This window comes from Hemiscyllium ocellatum, chromosome 31 (assembly GCF_020745735.1).
Source record: "Hemiscyllium ocellatum isolate sHemOce1 chromosome 31, sHemOce1.pat.X.cur, whole genome shotgun sequence".
NCBI lineage: Eukaryota > Metazoa > Chordata > Chondrichthyes > Orectolobiformes > Hemiscylliidae > Hemiscyllium > Hemiscyllium ocellatum.
In genome coordinates this window covers 15,560,237-15,583,085 of record NC_083431.1, presented here as the reverse complement: position 1 = coordinate 15,583,085, position 22,849 = coordinate 15,560,237, and the positions used below count along the sequence as shown (strand labels likewise).

The following is a 22,849-nucleotide window of genomic DNA, read 5'->3' as shown; positions in this document are numbered from 1 at the left end:
TGAGTGAAAGTACACAGTTAATGGCAGGACCCTCAATAGCATTGGTGTACAGAGGGATCTTGGGGTCCTAATCCATAGCTCCCTGAAAGTGGCCATATAAATAGCTAGGGTAGTAAAGAACGCATACGACATGCTTACCTTTATTGGTCAGGGCATTGAGCACAACAGTCAGGAAGTGATGTTGCAGCTTTACAAGACTTTTGGTCAGGCCACACTTAAGATATTGCATTCAACTGTGGTTGCCACATTACAGAAAGGATGTGGAAACTTTGGAGAGAAACTTTGCAGAAGAGCTTTATCATGATGCTGCCTGGATTAGAGGGTATGAGCTATAAGGAGAAGCTAGAAAAATGAGGGTTGTTTTCTCTGGAACGGTGGAGGCCGAAGGAAGACCTGGTCGAAGTTTATAAAGTTGTGAGAGGCATAGATAGGGTTGACAGTCAGAATTTTTGTCTCAGACTTAAAATGTGTAATATTAGTGAACACGAATTTAAGGTGAGAGGGGAAATGTTCAAAGGAGACGTGAGGAGCAAGCTTTTTACACAGAGTGGTAGGAGTCTGGAGTGTGCTGCCAAGGTGGAGGCAGATAGGATAGTGGCATTTAAGGGGCTTTTAGATAAGCACTTGAATAAGCAAGGAGTGCAGGGAAATAGACATGGCAGACCACAGGGATTAAAATAATTTGGCGTCATGTTCAGCGCTGCTTCCGTGGGCCTGTTCCTGGGCAGTACTGTTAAATATTATAAGGTTTCCTGCCTCAGTTACGCAGTGCAATCCAGATTCCCACCTCCCTCAAACCTTTCCTCAAATCCCATCTAAATCTCCAGTCCTTCACCTTAAAATTATGCCCTTGTTGTTGACCTTTTAACTCCGTGTCCCTCATAACCTTATACACCTCAATCAGCTCCCCCATCACCCACCCCCACCCCCCAGCCTTCCCTGCTCATCCAGGGAAGCTCATCCAGCCCCCCTTCACTGCCATACCACTCCATCACAGGCCAACATCCTGGTAAATCTGCTCTTCACCCTTCCAGTTTCATGGACACCGTCACTGATAATAGCTTTCCATTTCGGGTTTGTTTAATTAATTGCATTTAAATTTCTGTGGGCTGTGAACTCTTAATGTTCAGATCAGTGCTGCTGGCCTCTGGAATGCCCTGGAAGCATAGAAACTATTTTAGCTCACCCTCATTTGAATAAGCCGTGCCTGACCCCAACCTGTTGCGAAATATGTGACGGTCAATGGAAGTCCCATTGAGGTGCAGGCACGTATAGTATTGCAGGAAATACAGCAGCTGGTCTGTGCACACAAGATCCCACTTACAGCAACAGGGTGATGGTGATGATTGAGGAATAAATGTTGGTCATAGCCCCCAAGGGAGATTCTTCGAAGTAATGACGTGGAATCTTTTCTCCTCTGTCTGAGAGGTTTAACATCTCCATCACAAAGAAGGCCCCTCCGACAGCACACAGCTGTCAGTCACATTCCTATCCTCAACTCCTGACAATGCAACTAGCTGAGGGGGGGTGGACTCTTATGACCCTAAGGGCCCCACATGCCAGCTGGAGAGCCATCCAGAACCCCATGCTGCCTAATCCAGAGAGGTCCAGCTGAACCACACTCCACTGGGCAGCACGGTGGCTCAGTGGTTAGCACTGCTGTCTCACAGCACTAGGGACATACTCTCCACTGGGCAGCACGGTGGCTCAGTGGTTAGCACTGCTGTCTCACAGCACCAGGGACCCACACTCCACTGGGCAGCACGGTGGCTCAGTGGTTAGCACTGCTGTCTCATGGCGCCAGGGACCCACATTCCACTGAGCAGCACGGTGGCTCAGTGGTTAGCACTGCTGTCTCATGGCGCCAGGGACCCACATTCCACTGGGCAGCATGATGACTCAGTGGTTAGCACTGCTGTCTCACGGTGCCAGGGACCCACACTCCACTGGGCAGCACGGTGGCTCAGTGGTTAGCACTGCTGTCTCATAGTGCCCGGGACCGATTCTGCACTGGGCAGCATAGTGGCTCAGTAGTTAGCACTGCTGTCTCACAGCACCAGGGACCCACATTTGACACCAGCCTTGGGGGTCTGTGTGGTGATTGCACATTCTCCCTGTGTCTTTGTGGGTTTTGGTCTCCTCGCATAGTACAAAGGTGTGAAGATTAGGTGGATCAGCCATGCTACATTTCCCTGTGCTGTCTAGGGATGTGCAAACTAGGTGGGTTAGCCATGGGGAAATGTGGGGTTATGGGGATAGGCTGAGACATGCTTTCGAGTCGGTGCAGACCCAATGGGCAGAATGGCCTCTCTCTGCACTGCAGAGATTCTTTTCTATGATTCAATCAGGCACTGTTGAAGCCATCAGTGGGCCTTCCCTGGGAATCAAGACCCTAGAGGTCAAAATCCCACCCAAGGCTGGCAGCTTAGAAAAGGCCTTGACTATTGGCAGAAGAACTCCCTGGGACACCCAGAACCTTGAGTGGTCATCAATCGGTCAGTTTATGGCCTCAACTTGAGAACCAGAGGTCAAAGTCTCAGGATATGGGAGTAGTCCATATTGGACTGAGCTGTGGAGAGATTTCTTCACCCAGAGAGTGGTAAGCCTCTGTCACAGAAAGTGAATAAGGCCAAAATATTGAATGTTTTCAAGAGAGGAGTTAGATGTAATTCTTAGGGCTAAAGGAACCAAAGGTACATGGGGAGAACAGGTCAAGGTACTGAGTTGGATGACCAACCAAACTGAATTGAACTACTGATGCTGTTTTCTATATTTCAAACTGGCAGCACCATGACTTTTCTCAGCCAGAATTTAATCCTGGTGGAAGTGGGAAGCTGGTGGGGCTTGGTTCCACTATCAATCTGTCTCATTAAGTGTCCTTCCTGTCTACAAGCTCACAGCCTCTTGGGACAGAGATTCTGCACAGGAGTACAGATGATCCATTGCTTTAATCTCTCATTGCAAAGGCAACACTTCCAAAGTGCAGAGCGTCAGTCTAGATTTTGCCCTTACGTACTCATCGTGCAATCAACTCAGCCACGGTTAACACGAGAGACCATTTGCCACATTTACATAACAATTCTTTGTCTACTAGTTTAATGTTGGTGTTAATCCAGGCTGAAATCTATTAAGATGGGTAATGGGATACATCTGTGCATTAATATCACAGATCTAAAAAGGAATATGAAGAAAAATTTAACAAGTTGCACGTAAACTTTTAAACAACGTTATAACCATACACATAAATGCTCTGTATTGGCTAGATCTAAGCAGCCCAGAAGTCTCGGGTTAATTAGCACCTTCCCAATTTTTTTGCTGCAGATCGTGTTCAGCATTGTTTCACTCATTCCCTGAGTGCCAGCCAAAACGCAATTTGGATGTAAAGAATAAAGTGAACTCACCAGAACTTCCTTGGTCTCCTGTGTTTTGAAGTCTAACAAGACATTTGCCTGTATCTCCTGAAATTATTGCCACGAAACCCCTGCACCTCCACACACCCCCTGAAGTACAATAGCAAACAGATGCTATCTCGGGGCAGAAAGGAATGTAGGTCAGGATGATCAAAACTGTGGAGATGTCCTCTTCTCTCCTCCCAGTGATGGCTAGACAGATTTTGTTTCTTGCAAACCGTGGAAACAGCTCAGCTTTGCTTCCTCAGAGCCCAGTGTCAAGCTTTCTCATTCTCCAGCACTGCAATAGTTTCCTTTATGCCTGAATCCCTTTACAGTCGGTTTGCTGAGTTGCCATGGAAACAGATGAGAAAAAAGAATGCTGGAAGGACTTGTGATGCCGCATAATTGAATTTGTTAGCACAAATGAAAACAAGAGACTTCTGAAGGGATAATGATGCTGTGTCGGACCTTATTGCAATCCAATGGACATTGGATGAGCTTCTGTTACCCCAGGGGCTGTTAGCCGGGCACTCTGGGACCTGTAGCTTTGCGACTTGTCTCTTTTGCTCATGTGGAAGGATCTGTGTCTCACACTGAACGGGTTCAATTAAAGGAACATTGTCAAAGCAATTTCTGCTAACTGACCCGGCATTTACCCAGATGAATGCTTTCACAAAGTGTGACCAAGTCACGGTCAAGTGCAAAATGTAATGATGACACACGTGGCCATCAGTGCCCTGGGCTGCATTGAAAACGCAGCTTGCGGTGCAGGAAGATGGTGAATAAATCCCACAGGCGCGTGGAGAGCAAACGAGCCTCAAAAGGGATCATTAAAAATCGGGAATTTCTAATTTCCCAGGCACACACTCCATCCAGGGTGGAAAGTGACCAGCAGCACTATCCTTTCCATTGAATAATAGGAGGCTCCTGGTGCAGCATCTGATCACTGGAGTAGGAAAGGGTAAAACTTGCGCCCACACCTCCACACTCACTTCCCTCCAAGGCCCCAAGGGATCCTTCCATATCCGCCACAAGTTCACCTGTACCTCCACACACATCATCTATTGCATCCGCTGCACCCGATGTGGCCTCCTCTATATTGGGGAGACAGGCCGCTTACTTGCGGAACGCTTCAGAGAACACCTCTGGGCCGCCCGGACCAACCAACCCAACCACCCCGTGGCTCAACACTTTAACTCTCCCTCCCACTCCACCGAGGACATGCAGGTCCTTGGACTCCTCCACCGGCAGAACATAACAACACGACGGCTGGAGGAGGAGCGCCTCATCTTCCGCCTGGGAACCCTCCAACCACAAGGAATGAACTCAGATTTCTCCAGTTTCCTCATTTCCCCTCCCCCCACCTTGTCTCAGTCGGTTCCCTCAACTCAGCACCGCCCTCCTAACCTGCAATCTCCTTCCTGACCTCTCCGCCCCCACCCCACTCTGGCCCATCACCCTCACCTTGACCTCCTTCCACCTATCCCACCTCCATCGCCCCTCCTCCAAGTCCCTCCTCCCTACCTTTTATCTTAGCCTGCTTGGCTACTCTCTCTCATTCCTGATGAAGGGCTTATGCTCGAAACGTCGAATTCCCTATTCCTGAGATGCTGCCTGGCCTGCTGTGCTTTGACCAGCAACACATTTTCAGCTGTGATCTCCAGCATCTGCAGACCTCATTTTTTACTAGGAAAGGGTAGTAAATCAGTAACAATTGCTGGAAAAACTCCACAGGTTTATCAGCATCTGTGCAAAGAAATCAGAACGTTCCTCTAAGGAAGGGTCACCGGACCCAGAGCATTAATTCTGATTTCTCTGCACTGACGTTGCCAGACCAGCTGAGCTTTACCAGCAACTTCTGTTTTTGTTCCTGATCCACGGCTCTTTCAGGTTTTTATTTAGTAAACCAGCCAGGTAGGAGTGTTCCCAGTTCTGATGAAGGGTCACTGGACTCGAAACATTAACTCTGTTTCTACTGCCAGACCTGCTGGATTTCTCCAGCAATTTCTGTTTTGGATTCAGATCTCCAGCATCTTCGGTTCTTTGTTTTATTTTAAGTTAGGAGTGTGCATCTTTTGCAAGAGGTTTACTTGGGAACTGAAAGCCTGCCAATCAGCAAAGGATCAGCAAAAGAATTACACATAAGACAAGATTTTTAAAAAAATTATATAGTGCAATGAAGATTTGGAGTGTGTTGCTTCTGAAGGGAGATTGATCAGTCCAGTTACTGTGCTGAAAGTGGATGTATTCTTGGAAGGGAAATATTTACAGGGCTCGGGAGGAAGAAATGACGGTGGGGGTGGGGGACTGCAATGAATTGGATAGCTCTTCTGCTGGGAGTAAGGGCTGAATGGCCACTTTCCTTGCAGTGTGAGTCAAACATAAGATCCCACCAAGTGGCAAATGTTTTTGTGACAGCAGGAACAAATTCCAACCCTGGAAATGGAGTGACAAAATCTGCCCAGTCACTTTGCTGCAGTTTTGCACATTTCCTGACTTGCCTTGTCACCTCATGATTTCAGCTCCAAGCTGGATGTCAGCTGATCAGATCTGGACCAGAGAAGTCCAAAACAGCAAAAGCTAAAGGTGAGGCAGAGCCAACTGTGAATCGCTGTGCCTTAAAGGATTTTCCTTCATTCCTAACCCCCTTCCTCCCCACTATCTTTCTTTACCACTGCTGGAGATGGGTATACTGTATATAGTGGCACAGTGACTAGCACTGCTGCCTCACAGCGCCAGGGATGTGGGTTCGATTCCAGCCTCGGGCGACTGTTTGTGTGGTGTTTGCACATTCTCCCCGTGCCTGCGTAGGTTTCCTCCGGGTGCTCCAGTTTCCTCTCACAGTCCAAAGATGTGCAGGTTAGGTGAATTGGCTATGCTAAATTGCCCATAGTGTTCAAGGATGTGTTGGTTACGTGCACTAGTCAGGGGTGAATGTAGAGTAATAGGAGAGGGGAATGGTTCTGGGTGGGTTACTCTTCAAAGGGTTGGTGTGTACTTGTTGGGCCGAAGGGCCTGGTTCCACATTGTAGGAATTCTATAATATGTAAATGGCCTTGATGTTACTGGTCTTCTCCCATTTCCATTTGCCATGATCGTTCTGTTTAGAATTCTGCTGCTCAGAACTCCAAACTCTCAGTCAACCTTACAATAAGTAGAAGACCCATACAGTAAGTTTGAAGATCAAGGAAAGTTCTCCCTAGAATCTTCAAACCGACCTTGAAACAAAGTCTCCTCCGCAGACATAAACAATCTTCCATCAGGCTCATCATGATTGTGGGATCTTACTATGTTAAAATAGCTGCTGCATGTTACACCAGTGGCTGCATTTTAAAAAAAATTAAACAGCTGTGCACTGTTTTAGCACCTTCGGGGGTTATCGAAAGGCGCTATATTAATGCAAGGCTTTTCTTCTCCTCTTCATTGATATGATCAATGTTTTCAAGTTACTGTGTGTTTTCTGAATGTCTTCATTTTGCCTGTTCCTGTTAATGATGTATACCTATTAGGTGGGTGGGGGAGGAGTGCTTATAAACATCTGTGAGGCTATTAAGTTTTGACTGACACTACCAAATACAGTATGTTAAAAAATGGATCTATACCAAAGTGACTGAAAACTCATTGAACATACTCCTGTTGGTTACATTCACAACTCTTTGACTTGTCACAGGGAGCTCCACTTATAAGGAATCTGATTGGTGACAAAAACAGCTTGATTACTGCTAATTACAGATACATGAGGCAGCATGGGACATATTTCACAACATTAATTTGTCACAACTTTACACACATGCATATAATTAAGCAAAGTCTTCATTGTTTTTGCACTCCATTATATAATAATAATTCCACATAGCAACGGTGAGGTGGCGAGTGAACTCAGTAACCACGACAGCAACTAGAAATCATTCTCCCATGCTCTGACAAGCAATTAAGATGTTCCAAAGAAGATTAGGCAGATATTGAATTCGGTTATACAAAGGCAGCTATCAAATTGCTATTAAACTATAAACTTTCATATTAATCACACCTTTTTATGACAGCAAGTCACCAGAAAAATAGTTGCCAGAGAGAATATCTTCTGGACATCTGAAAATTGTTGTAATTATACTTAGTCCGTTACATAAATTGCATGTTAACTTTGCAACATGTCAAATATCAAAGAAACGCAATGATTTTTGCACAAACTAAGACATTGAAGATGGGAGTGTGGGGTAAAGATACAAAAGGAAAATACAAAGGCTGTGCAGCTGCAGGGAAAGGGAGAGGCACAATGGGCAACAGAGATGCATGAACAGAGAGGTAAATGTGAACAAGCAAGAGACAGAAGCTGAGGATGTGAGAGAGAGAGAGATTCACAGAAAGAAGAACCAGGCAAAGCATAACTGAACGAGCATCACAGACAGGGAGAGAAACACAGTCAAAAAGACAGGCAGAAGGATAGAGAGAGAGAAAGGGGGGGGGAGAGGAGAGTGGGTGTGAGAGAGAGAGAGATGACTAAAGCACACAAGCAGGTTATAAGTTGAGAAGGAGAGGTTAGATAGGCTGGCACTTTTTTCACAGGAGTGAGGCCTGCAGCTGCTGGAGAGTCAGGGTCAAAAAGTGTGTTGCTGGAAAAGCACAGCAGGTCAGGCAGCATCCCAGGAGGAGGAGAATTGACGATTCGGGCAGAAGGCCTTCATCAGGAGTGTGATACATTCCTAATGAAGGGCTTATGCCCAAAATGTTGATTCTCCTCCTCCTGGGATGCTGCCTGACCTGCTGTGCTTTTCCAGCTCCACACTTTTTGACTATGGTCACGGAAGTGTAGGAGGTTGAGGGGTGACCTTTTAGAAGTTTATAAAATCATGAGGGATGTAGATAAGATGAATGGCAGGTGTCTTTTTCCTAGGGTGAGGGATTTCAAAACTAGGGGCATATTTTTAAGGTGAGAAGAGAAAGATTTAAAAACTACACGAGGGACAATATTTTTAGAAGAGTGTGTGAAAGAAACTTCCCAAGGAAGTGATGAGTAAGGGTACAGTTACACCTTTTAAAGGATATTTGAATAAATACATGAATAGGAAATAGGCTTTGCACGCACAGTCGGGACTAGTTTAGTTTGGGATTATGATTGGCATGGACAGGTTGGATGGAAGGGTCTGTTTCTGTACTATATGACTCTATATGAATAAGGAACAAGAATAGGCAACTCAGGGATTCAAGCTTGCTCTGATTTTTCCTGGCTGATCTGACTTTAACCTCAATTGTACATTTCAGCATACCCCTGATCATCTTTCAACCTCTTGGTAATCAAGAATCTAGCTACCTTTGCCTTAAAAATATTTAAAGATTCTGCGTCCTCTGCCTTTGGAGGCAAGGAATTCTTAAGACTCACAGAAAGAGGGGGTTAGAGAAACATACTGAGAGAGAACGACAGCAGGAGAAAACGATACACACAACAGGGAGAGTGGGGAGACAAATATTGTCAAAGGGAGAGCAAGACACAAGCAAGAAATAAAGACAAACTGGGAGGGGTAGTTTGGGAGAGAGAAGACAAGAAATATAGGGAAGGACAAGAGAAACAAAGAGAAAGGGAAACACAAGAGAGGGCAAACAAGCACTCAAGGGAAGCACAGGTAGGAAGTGAGAGAGAGGCACGAAGGAAAGGAGACCTTGGGAAGGGAAACAAAAACAAAATGCTGATAAAAGGAAAGAGAAGTAAAACAAGACATAAAATCACAGACAAGAAATGATGTCAGGGTTTTCAGACTAGAAAAGGGCGACAAGACACAGATTTAAGAAAGAAAGTAGCACAAAAAGATAGAGAGACAGAGAGAAACAAAAATAGGAAGGGAAAAAGTGGGACACGGAGTAAGAGTCAAATGCCCTCCATGGTAGACATGCTGTGTTGGATGACACAGAGTCACATTCAGCAAAAATAAGTTTGCTCCTGAGCTGCAGGACCTGGCTCCAGCAAAATGAGCAAGACCAAGGCTTGAGAAGTAATTATTAGATCACTTACAATCCAAGTTCTAATTTCGTAGGCGGGAAGTTGTCAGAAGAAGCGAATGAAGGTTATTGACTTCCTGAGGAAAGATGGGCTACTGAAGAGCCTCAGGGGAAATTCCACCCATCACACACTTCCCAAGGGGGTCACAAAACTGAAGTTGATGCAGAGGAAAGAAAAGCCAAATCTAACAGTTTGGAACGCTACCTTGAGAGCAACTAAATCCTCAAAGCCACCTGCAAATTCAAGCATAAGCAAGTCAATCATGAACAGAAGGTATATTGAAAAATAAGGCAGAGAAGAAATTTTTATTGACCATATTGGTAACCGGTGCCGAATATTCCTGACATTACATGAATCTGCATTCCCCTGAAATGTCCCATACAGCAGTGACTGCTTTGCTCTTGCAAGTTGCTGGAGACCAATTGAGATTGTACCAGTTGACCCTCTCCCATCCCAGAGATTAATTAACCTTTTGGCATCAATTATCAAGATTCATTGCAATTAGAACATCTTGAGATGGACTGTTGAGTGCCAGTGGAACCCCGTGGAGAAGGATATTAGAAAAGTAGAGAAAAGAAATAGATTATTTTGCAAGTACCTATTCCAGCTAATTGATTTATTTCCAGAGTATTTGTAAGCAAGGCCTATCCCTAACTGACCTCAAGATGGTGATGTTAAATCACTTATAAGCTTGTAAGGCTCGTTACCAAGTCAACCACATTGCCATGGGTATGGAGTCACATATTGGCCGGACAAGAGAAACAATTTCTTTCCTAAAAGCACATTAGTGGACCATATGGATCTTTATGATAATCCAGTATTTACACAGTCGCTCCCATTGCTGCGAACATTTTAGTTTCAAATTCAAACAAGTAACGCACAAGTAAATTCTGCATGAAGGATGCTGGGATTTGAACTCACATCTCTAAATCCGTCTGATGAAGAGTCATCTAGACGTGTATCATTAGCTTGCCCTCTCTCCATGGATGCTGCCTGACCCGCTGTGATCTCCAGCATTTGTTGTTTTCAGCACCTGCATTTACGAGATTGCTGGTCCAGTAACAAAGCTATTCCAATGCCATGTCATTTAACGTGCAGTGTCTGAGATGCAGACAAGGTCAGAGACAGATTGTGTCACTGTAAACCCCTGTGCAGTAATTCCACAAAGCAAGTAGCTAATTTATACAATTACAATTGTTACCAAATGCAAGCTTAGACACAGAATGTATCCTTAGAGTTGAATTAAATCAGAGAACCGGAAAATTACAGCAAAGGCTGATTGCTTGTTGTGAACAATCAGTGTAGAGGTTGTGGCTGATTTATTTTCCAGTTACATATCCTATTGGACACCGAATGACTCACAGCTCCTGATACATCCCTGCATTTACTACTTATAGTGCATACTCCCTTAAGTATCAAGAGGCGAAGGATAATGGCATTTATTTTCAATTAGATTTGTTTAATGGAAGGCTTAGTGATCTTTATGACACACAGTGAATTTTCTTTCTAATTACAGTATACTTGTTTGAGTCAGGGTTTTAAAAGTAGGAGGGGTCTGCATAGTATAGGATTGCGAAAAGCTGTCCCCACTGCTGGAAGGATAGACAGCTAGGTATCAATGAAAAACCAAAAAAAAAGGTAATATAAGGAATTTTTTATGCATAGCTGGTGGTTAGGGTGTGGAATGCATTGCCTGACAGCGTGGTGGAAACAGGCTCAATTGTGTCTTTCAAAAGAGAAATGGATCATTAATAGATGAGAAAACAAATCACAGTCGAAAAGACCCGATGAGCTGCATCGCCTCCTTTTGTTCCCTATCCTTCCTCAATTCTGTAATTTCTACCCTATTTTGGAATATATGCTAATGATAATGTAAAGCCAACTGATCAAGAATTGGCCAGAATTGGAAAGGAATGATGAAACATGTATGGAATAGCGTGGACATACCGATATCCCTACAACAATTGTAACATTAAACCATATCCTTCCTGTCGGTTTCAACGCTTCTAAATTGCAGTACATGGAGGAGGAGTGACAACTGTGAAAAATATAATTGACTTTTGGGCTTTCTCTTCAGCTGATCTAACAAAAGGAGGTTTGGGTGAGAAGCGAGCTGGATTGTTGGTAATTTTTTTAAAAATTCACTCGTGAGATGTCGCTGATTGGCCAGCGTTTATTGCCTGTCCCTAGTCGCCCTTGAGAAGGTAGTGGTGAGCTGCCTTCCTGAACCGCTGCAGTCTGTGTGCCGTGGGGAAGATGTTACACAGGAACAAATAAGAGCTCTTTTGCATGCAGTAAGGCCCTTCCCAATAGCATTGAGACAACTAACAGGTAAATTTTAAAATGAAAGGCCATCGACTTGAAACATGAACTCTATCTCTCTCTTTCTACAGAAGTTGCCAGATCTGCTGAGTGTGATCAACATTTTCTGTTTTTATTTCAGATTTCCATTTGCAGTATTTGGCCTTTGGATCAGTAAAACTTGATTTTTTCATATTCCTTCTTGAGTTGGAAGGCTATTCCGAACTGCCCTTGAGAGGGTAGCAATGAGTCACTGACTTGAATCATTGCAGTCAGGAAGAGAGAGAGCTTTTGGCCAGGACAGAATGGAAACAGACCCTTCGATCCAATCAGTCCATGCTGACCGTGTTCCCAAACTAAACCACTCCCACGTGCCTGCACTTGGTCCATATCCCTCCAAACATTTCTTATTCAGGTACTTATCTTTTAAACGTTGTAACTGCACCTACATCCACCACTTCCTTTGGTAGCCCACCTGATACAGTCTCTGTGTTATAAAATCACCCCTCATGTCTTTTATAAATCTCTCTTCTCTCACCTTAAAAAAAAATGCCCCCTCGTCTTGAAATCCCCAACCCTAGGGAAAGGACATTTATCATTCACCTTTTCTATACCCCTCATGATTTTATAAACCTCTATAAGGTCACCTCTCAATCTCCTACACTCCAGTGAAAGAAATCCCAGCCTATATGGCAGATAAATTCACATCCTTTTAAGTGGAATTATTTGCTGAGGATACAGTTCAATGTCTCACAAATAGACTGACTGAATCAATTATTTAGAAAGCTAAACTTCTGCTACTTTCTATGTTTGTGTTCATCCAACCACCACAGGGAAATGGTGATACAGTGGCAATGTCACTGGACAGGTTATCCACAGATCCAGGCTAACGCTCTGTGTTCAAAGTGAGGTTCCAGTAGAGATGGGTTCAAATCCCACCATGGCAATAAGGGATTTCAAATCCAATTTATAGAATCTGGAATGATGAAGGTAGTATCAAGGATGACATAATAAATATCAGAAATTGGAAAAACCCACTCGTTCATAAATGTCCTGTCATTGGTAGCTGGTGACTCTAGATGCTGAGCAATGTTTAACTGCCCATGAAACAGACTACCCAGTCCAAAGTCAGTTAGGGTTGTTCATTAAATGCTGTCATTTCCATTGAGGCCCACATTCCATGAAAGAATGAAACAAACATAAAAGTAAAATAAAGTAGCCTTGGTCCCAGAGGACCAAAGAGAGAGGGGAAGCGAGAGAGAGATGTCTGGTGGTGGTTTAACCTGAAGGTCACCACGCCTCAGGTGAGGGGAGAATTTGGAACGGAGGGATTTCATGGTAACCTCAGTTGGCATCACAAATCAGGTGTCCAGTCAACTGAGCTAACCCATACCCTTGAATGTGAACATTCTGAAATCAAGGGGGATAATGGTAGATTTAGACAAGGAAGGATACGAGGAGCTTGAGTGGGTCAAAGGCACTGGCAGGACTGGTTAAGTCCAATGGTCTGTTTTTCTGCCATGTATCCATTGTAAATCAAAGGGTAACGCCATCCTTTTCCAGCTGTTCCTTTATCTGTGACATCTGCCTCCAATTAGCTTTTGAAAGTTCTTGCCTAATACCATCAAAATTGGCCCTTCTCTAATTTAGAACTTCAACTTTTAGATCTGGTCTATCCTTTTCTATCACTATTCTAGATCTAATAGAGTTATGGTCGCTGGCCCCAAAGCGCTCCCCCACTGACACCTCAGTCACCTGCCCTGCCTTATTTCCCAAGAGGAGGTACATCCATCTACTGAATCAGAAATTTTCTTGTACACACTTATCAAATTCTTCTCCATCTAAACCCTTAACACTATGGCAGTCCCAGTCCATGTTTGGAAAGTTAAAATCCCTTACCATAATTACCCTATTATTTTTACAGATAGTTGAGATTCCGTACAAGTTTGTTTCTCAATTTCTCTCTGACTATTAGCGGGTCTATAATACAATCCCAATAAGGTTATCATCCCTTTCCTATGTCTCAGTTCCACCCAAATAACTTCCCTGGATGTATTTCCAGGAATATCCTCCCTCAGCGCAACTGTAATGCTATCCCTTATCAAAAATGGCACTCTCCCTTCTCTCTTGCCTCCCTTTCTATCCTTCCTGTAGCATTTGTATCCTGGAACATTCAGCTGCCAGTCCTGCCCATCCCTGAGCCATGTTTCTGTAATTGCTATGATATCCCAGTCCCATGTACCTAACCATGCCCTGAGTTCATCTGCTTTCCCTGTTAGGCCCCTTGCATTGAAATAAATGCAGTTTAATTTATTAGTCCTACCTTGTCCCTGCCTGCCCTGACTGACTCACTTCTGTTCTCAACTGTACCAGTCTCAGATTGATCTCTGTCCTCACTATCTCCCTGGGTCCCACCTGCCCACCTTACTTGTTTAAATCCTCCTGAGCAGCTCTAGCAAATCTCCCTGCCAGTATATTAGTCCCCTTCCAATTCAGGTGCAATCCGTCCTTCTTGTACAGGTCACTTCTACCCCAAAAGAGATTCCAATGATCCAAAAATGTGAATCTTTCTCCCATACACCAGCTCCTCAGCCATGCATTCATCTACTCTATCCTCCTATTCCTGCCCTCACTAGCTTGTAGCACTGGGAGTAATCCAGATATTACTACCCTTGAGGACCTCCTTTTTAAATTCCTGCCGAACTCTCTGTAATCTCCCTTCAGCATCTCAACCTTTTCCCTTCCTTTGTCGTTGGTTCCAATGTGGACAATGACCTTTTGCTGGCCCCTCTCCCCCTTGAGAACATTCTGCACCCTCTCTGAGACATCCTTGATCCTGGCACCAGGGAGGCAACTCACCATTCTGATTTTTCGCTGCTGGCCACAGAAACGTCTGTCTGTACCTCGAACTCGAGAATCCCCTAACACAAATTGATCTCTTGGGAGCCGAGGTACCAGTCTCAATACCTCACTTTGACTTTTCTGGGATTGCTGTGGCTTACCGTGGCTTCTCCATTTAAGGATGGAAATGACTGGCGTGTGATTGCTCATTTCCTCTCTAACTGCCATCAGCGGTGTTAAATTAATTCCTGGTGAGTTAGTGATAACTAACCTGCAGCTACTGTGTTAATGAGAAAGAAAGAAACACAGTGCAAATTACAAAACATTTCAGCTGCTTCCCAGACAATTTCACAGCTTATCTGAGACAAGGAAGTGACATTGCATTAAAATGAAAATTTTAAAAATCAGTCACATTTTCTGGATGTCCTGTGTCACATCTGCATATCCAGCACTGTGCCTGCACAAATTTAATTTTTCAGATGAAAAATCTACAACTGCCTTTTTGGCGTTTTATTCATAACTAGATTCAGAATTCATGAATTTCCAAAGTTTGTAATACGAGTCACCACTGATGGACAACATTACAAAAATGATGGCGTCAATGGGGGACGTTGCTATAATAATTTATAATGATGGTACGAGAGCTAAAAAGCTATAACTGTCGGAAAATTCTGATTAGACTGGGATTTTTTTTGGAGAAGGCTGAGAGGGGTGACCTAATAGGTGGATGTGGAAATACTTCCACAATATATAGAAAGCAGGAATCATCAGCAGTGCTTGCCCCAGAGGCCCACTGAAGATGTTACCTAGCTGGGTGACAAAATATCTGGAAATGAATCTTCCAGCTCAGCGAGCAAACCTACATCCAATACTTCCACTTGTAAAAGAGTCTGGAATGAGGCTGCTGTATAATTCATTAAAGTTGCAAGTCTTGAATATATTATTTTGTTCACGGAGAACAGTTCCTGCTTATGAGAGCCTGGGGAACATGTAATTCCCTTGGCCCTCTTCATTAGACCAGACGTAGGCCATTTAGCCCATTTTTTCCATGGCAATCCCTCAGCCAATCAGAATTGACTTGCCAACCAATCAGCTTCCTTTTCTCCTGTAGTGTAAATTGTTGTGACAGCTTGAAATTTGGCATTCTTGTGTTTGTCCTGATGAATCCCAGATAAAAGGCTTCAATAACATGTCTCTCTCAACATGTCTAACCCTAACCCTGTTACATTTGAATGTTCTTGGATATGGACACATAAGGTGTTGTAAGATATAAGGGGTCAGTTCAAAAGCTGGCAGAGGATTAGCCTGGATTGCTCTTTCACAGCTGGCACAGAAACATAGGGCTGAATGGCCTTCTGAGCCTGTAAATTTAATGATATTATGTGTACATGAGTTGATACAGTCTCTTCTGGTCACTCAATGTGTTCACACAGATTGGGTTGTATCTTTTCTCTGCAATGGTTAACAACATGAGATTAATATTTAGTCAAGTTGAATAAAATGTATAAACTCCATATTAGTCATCAAAAAGTTATCGTTTATGCAATTTGGTGCTGAATCTATGCAGTAACCATTAGGCAATTAAACTTAATTGGTTGTTTAGCAGGAGATTAAATACTTAATTTATTTTTCATGGTCACCAAGGTACACACAGGTTTTATTGAGCTTTTACTATTGGAAGATCTTTTATATTTTGAAAATGTATTGAAAAGGATCCAGAAAGATTTAAAACAGGAAATTGCTTGTCATAAAACAAAAGGCTAGTGTAATAAACTTCTTTACCCAGAGAATGGTTAGAATGGAGAAGTTGCTGAGATACATAATAGAGGTGTATAACGTAGGTGCCTTCGGAGGGAAAGGTAGGGAACTAAATGAGGGAGAATGAAATAGATAGATACGCAGATAGAGTCAGAGTCACAGAAATGTACAGCATAGAAACAGACTCTTCAGTCCATCTCGCCAATGCCAACTAGATATTCTTGATTAATCTAGTCCCATTTGCCATCATTTGGCCCATTTCCCTCTATATCATTCCCATTCATACACTGATCCAGATGCTTTTTAACTGTTGTAATTGTACCAGCTTCCACCACTTCCTCAAACAGCTCATTCCATACATGCACCACCCTCTGCATGAAAATGTTGCTCCTTATGTCCCTTGTACATCTTTTTTCTCTCACCCTAAACCTATACCCTCTAGTTCTGGATTCTCCCACCCCAGGGAAAAGACCTTGTCGATTTATCCTATCTATGCCCCTCATGATTTTGTAAACCTCTATAAAGTCACCCCTCAACCTCTGCTGCTCCAGAGAAAACAGTCCCAGTCTATGCAGCCTCTCCCTCTAGCTCAAATCCTCCAACCCTGGCAACATCTTAGTAAATCTTTTCTGAACTCTTTCAAGTTTCACAACACCCTTCTGATAGGAAGGAGACCAGAATTGCATGCAATATTCCAAACGTGGCCTAACCAACCTTCTGTATAGCTACAACATGACCTCCTAACTCCTATACTCAATGCTCTGACCAATAAAGGAAAGCATACCAAGCGCTTTCTTCACTATCCTATCTACCTGTGACTCCACTTTCAAAGAAGTATGAACCTGCACTCCAAGGTCTTTTTGTTCAGCAACACCCCCTAGGACCTTACCATTAAATTTATAAACCCTGCTCTGATTTGCTTTCCCAAAATGCAGCACCTCGCATTTATCTAAATTAAACTCGATCTGCCATTTCTCAGTCCATTTGATCAAAATCTCGTTGTACTCTGAAGTAACCTTCTTCGCTGGTCCAATTGTATGGTTTATTATTTTGTTATCATGACCAATTAGCATAATTTTAAAAATCTGCTCTTCAAGTAGAAACCTTTCACAGTAGTATGGTATACCATTATCATAATTAATTTGTCAAAACTACAGGCCATCAGATGATCAGAACCAGCCTCTATACAGTAAATAATTCTGATCATCATGATATAAAGAATACTGCAAGTCTCTCAGACTGTACTGACTGAACTGCAGTGTCTCGGGTGAATTCTAACTTACTGCTTGGTAAGCTAGAACTCTGCAGCTTTGAAAAGTGCTGTTTGAGAAAGAGGTTTACAGAAATTTGTAAGAAGCTTAAGAGGTGAAGGCAAGTAAACTAAAAACAATATTGTCAAACACAACAGTGCAGCAGGACAGGGCAGACCAGGCTCAGGGTTATGGGATGCTGTGTTCTGTCTCACAGCACACGTACAATATACATTTAAGGGACATGGTAATAATGTCATGTAGTTTCCATGCTACACAGCTCTATTCCCTTGCAGCATTACACGCTCAGGAAAGGGTGCTAGAATTGCTTAGCCTATACCCAGACACATAAGTGCCCGTGATCATCATGTACATACTTAGGTATCAAGTGGTGTCATAAAAACTGGAAGTTTAGAGGGGATATCAGGATAAAGCTTTTCATTCAGAGGGTGGTGGGAATCTGGAACTTTCTGTCTGTAAGGGTGTTAGATACAGAAACCCTCACAACATTGAAGAAATATTTAAACATGCACTTATGATACATGGCTATGGGTCAAGTGCCTTAACATGGATTGGAATAGTCAGGTGATTGTTTTTGACAGAAAGGGTAGAATGTCCTCTTTTCTGTGCTATAAACCTCTATGATTCTAAGTTTGTTGCATTCTTCATTGCAATGTGAACTGTGTCTCATCTGTATGGGTATGGGAGCAAATGTGTGTATTACAGCAGAACACCAGCATATTTTACTCCCACATACCATGGTGGCAATAGTGGAATCTTGGAAAAGATGTTCAGAAAGGATTTGACACTCTGTGCTTAGAAAAGGAAAAAAAATGTTTGTTAAAACTTGCAGACGATCCAAATGGACAGCTTTTAAAAAGCATTAATTGCCTCGTTCAAATTCATGCAGATAAAGGTAAGAACTATTGATGTACTGGCACCAGTTCCTTCAAGGTTAAACATGATGTGGATCAGATGCAGACTAAAGCCCCATCTATTCTGCAACAAAATGTGCACTCAGTCTCTTCAGTGCTTATTCCACATTATCCTCTAACCATTGTCCCATATTTTCTGAGTGAGACTTTTACTTGAGCTGATAGCTTTGTGCTGCAAAGCTATGGATCGAGTGTGGTGGTGGAAAAGCACAGCAGGTCAGACAGCATCCGAAAAGCAGGAGAATCAACCTTTCAGGCATAAGCCAATTCGTGATTAAGGGGTTATGCCCGAAACGTTGACTCCCCTGCTCCTTGGATGCTGCCTGACCTGCTGTGCTTTTTCAGTGGCACACTCTTGACTCTGATCTCCAGCATCTGCAGTCCTCACTTTCTCCTGCTGCAAAGCTGTGTCAAATTGGAAATGGTTGAAAGCATCAATATTTAACTTGAGACTTTCTTTGGAAGGAGGCTGACCTCATACATTACTGATTGGACTCAAACTCAAATCATGGAAGTGAAAGGACAGTGTGTTCACTCACATCATCACCCTGTGCTAATAAATAGTACTTTTGCTTCCGTATATGTTTTGCTATGAGTGGAATGTTTAAGAATAGCATCTAAATTTTTGGCTCATCCAATACAAAACACATTCGCCTGTGAAATAGGTTAATTGTTAAGAGGCAGTATACATTCTGGACAGTATAGACTTGAATTATCTGGAGTAATGACAGAGGCTACGTTTTTTTATCCCAAGAGCAGAGAAGGTTAAAGGGATATTTAATTGATGTGTTCCAAAATTATTGAGGGATTTGACATAGTAGATGGGGAAAGGCTGTCTTCATTATCAGGAAGATCATAAAAACATAGAATTAAAATAACATGACAAAATCCTGGAGGAAAATTAGGAGATTTCTTTTAAACCCTGTAAATTATGATGACCTGGTACACATTGCCTGAAATGGTGGTTGAAGCATATTCAACAGTACGTTTCAAATGAAAATCAGATCTATATCTGAAAGTTTGAGATTGGAGGGGCTCTGTGCAAAGAGCAGGGGAGCGGGGTTAACTGCCTAGTTCTTTGTAGGAGACAGCACAGACATTATAGAATGAATAGCCTCCTCCAATATTGCCATGTTCGATTCAGTGAGCCAGTGCTGTGTTACTGATGAAAGGGTGTGGAGTGAAGTAAATAACTGGTGAGATTGAACATTTCTGGAGCAGCAGACCAAGTTGGTGAAGTCCTTAATTCTTGCTCTGGACATTTGGTACCTCCGATTTCTATGAGGAGGAAACATTCATCATTGAGATAGGATCACACTGACTTTTCAGGCTAGCTTAGCCTCTCGAATAATCTGCTCCAAAAGGTCATATTCAGAACCAACAGCTCGACCATCTGGAAGATGCTGTGAGTTAGTCATTAAGTCTGCAAGCACAGAAATCTCACTGGGGCAATTCTACCATTGCTCTGCAAAAACACCTGTACAAAATGGGCTGGTGCTGACATGATTGTTGATCAGTAATAATCTCAAAGCTCCCTTTGCATCAGTGTAGATTTCTCTGACATATAACTTCAGCACTCAATTGTGGAGAAGAGTCAGAACTGACCTGAAAAGTTAACTAATTCTTTTACCACAGATGCTGCCAGACTTGCTGAGTTTCTCTCTATGTTTGTTTCAGATTTCCAGCATCCTCAATATTTTGCTTTTATTCGAGTGTCTCTTTAAAGGCCAGTTAGGTTAATTAAACACTTGGGCACTGCAGCTTATTAAAGAGATTTTAAAATTATTTTAATACTTTGGCTTCCTCATTGTGTACAGAGTTATTCTTCAATGATCACCCTGTTCATTAGGGCTTCTTAAACAGTGCCATTTTCATGGTTCTATATTTAACCTACATTTGGGGTACATCTCTTTGTTCCTGTAAGGGGGCTTTAATGTGTTCTTCCTCAATCTTGGATTAGCTCAGGCACTGAATCACTTAGTTCTTTGGGCAAACCGACCATCGAACGTGAATGAAATCTGGAAACCTCAAGTGGGAAGTTTTTGCATGTTCACTTACACTTCAAGTTCCAAAATGTTTTGCACAATTTCATTTCTTTCCAAACAAATTCCACTGTAAGCCAGGTAGAAATCATAAAGAAATCCTGGGCCAATATACAGTTAATTTTAAATGGGTTTAATAGAGTTAATGACTGTGTTAAATATAAACACCCAGAAAAGCTTAATTGTCAATATGAGCATTAATAGAGAAACTGCAATCGCAAGCAACAGAATTCCTCCAAGGTTCTCCTGACATAACCTGACAAGGAGACCATTGGAGACAGAGGAGAAATTGCACAAATCACAATTTTGAGTCAATTCTTCAGGGTGGTGAAAGGGAAGATGGGCTTTATTTTTATTTCTTTTCTTTTTTTTTCTTTACCCCCGCACTACCACCTAACTGCGGTAGTGCTTATTTTTCCCCAGCACCCATGGTGTGTGTGTGCAGTTATGAGACACAGCGAGAGACACAAAGTGCACAAATCTTTATTTAATTTCCACTACCAGGAAGAAAGGAAACACCCGAGTGGCCTGTGACAAGCAGTGCCCTTCACATCAAAGAGCAATGCTGTGTGATCAAACAGTGAAGGGGAGGGCAGGGACTAAATCAAAATAGAGTTGGAGGGGGAAATGATACACTCCACTCCCTGCGGCGCCCACCTCTCCTTGAACAACTCCAGGGTGTTGGTGACACTGTGTGCTCCTTCTCCAAGGACACCCGGGCTCTAACGTAACCGTGAAAGAGGGGCAGGCAGTCGGCCCTCACGACCCCAACCACAGCCCGCTGCCTGGACCTGTTTATGGCCAGTTTGACCAGGCCCAGGAGCAGACCCACGAGGAAGTCTTCAGACCTGCCCTCCCTCCTCCGTACTGGGTGCCCAAAGATCAGGAGCATGGGACTGAAGTGCAACCAAAAGCAGAGGAGAAGGTTTTTCAGAAAATCAAAAAGGGAGTGCAAATACCCACATCCAATATACTCATGGTCCACGGACTCCACAGCGCCACAGAACAAGCAATTGGGCTGGGAGTCTGTGAACCACCGCAATCTGCGGTTGCAGGGGACTGCTGGTTGCAGCATCCTCCACCCCAGATCCCCGAGAGAAAGGGGGAGGACTCCTGAGTAGAGAGCCCTCCACTGGGGATCCTCACCGCCCGGTGGCAAGTGGGCACACCAAGGCATGTCCGGACAGTGGATGAGGGAGAAGAGGTGGACGGTGTGCAGCAGCAGTCGATACAGGGCCCGCCTTTTTACCCCCTGAAAGGAAACAAAATTAAAACTTCGGAGGCGGCTCAGGTTGTGGGGCACAGGCTCCCGCGGGAAGTACGGGACCTTGGGGACAATGTGAAATTCTGTCCGGGCAGGGGTGAGCGCGGACGGAATCCCACCGCACACCTGAGCGTCCTCCAACTGGTGCACTACATTGGGTCCGAGCACCACCGTTTTAAGGCGTCGGATGGCGATGGCCACATACAGGACGTCTACCGCTGCCCTGCTCGCTATGTCATGCGGCAATGTCCAGCCCAGGCCCCCGGCACCCAGCACGTCCCCGACCCTGGTCACCCTCGCCGCCACGGCCCTCTTCTCCAACAGCCACTCGAACCCGCGAGCACGGAGGTGCGGATTCCTGAGCAACGGCTCCCTGACGACAGCCGCTACTCCTGCCGGAGGGTAGGCGCGGCGCGATTCGACCATGTTCCAGACAGTGATCAGGTCCTGGTAAAAGACAGGCAGCACCTTGAGGGCGAACTCCAAACCGTCATGGTCGACGAACAGGAGCTGCGTGTCGTAGTTGAGGTTACGCACCTGGCGGAAAAAATATGTCGCCAGATCGCACCACCTAGGAGGAGGCTCAATGTAAAGGTATCGCTGCAAGGTCTGAAGGTGGAGTGTCGCTACCTGGGTGTGGACACACACCAGCGACTGACCGCCCTCCTCAATAGGGAGACTCAGAACCTGCGCAGTGACCCAGTGCATCTTTTAGTCCCAGAAGTAGTTGACCAACGTTCCCTGGATGTCAGCGACAAAGCCAGGAGGAGGGACCAAAGTGACCAGCCTGTACCACAGCATGGCGGCCACCAGCTGGTTTATGACCAGCACTCGGCTCTTGTATGATAGCATTCGGAGCAGTCCTGTCCAGCGGCCTAGGTGAGCCGAGACTTTGGCCTCCAGCTCCTGCCAGTTGGCCGGCCAGGATTCCTCGGCCGGGCTGAGGTAGACCCCCAGGTAGAGGAGATGGGTGGTACTCCAGCTGAACCCCTGAAACTCCTCCAGCAGGGAGTCCACCCGCCACGGACCCACCAGTCGTCCGGAACATTTGGCCCTGTTGATCCTGGTGGAGAA

At 44.2% G+C, this 22,849-nt stretch overlaps 1 protein-coding gene across 5 annotated transcripts in view; it reads right to left on the bottom strand.

Annotated features, from left to right (window-relative positions):
- Nucleotides 1–22,849, bottom strand: part of rap1gap2a (RAP1 GTPase activating protein 2a) — a 354,141-nt gene that overhangs the window by 259,576 nt on the left and 71,716 nt on the right. The gene's annotated exons all lie outside the window — the stretch shown is intronic.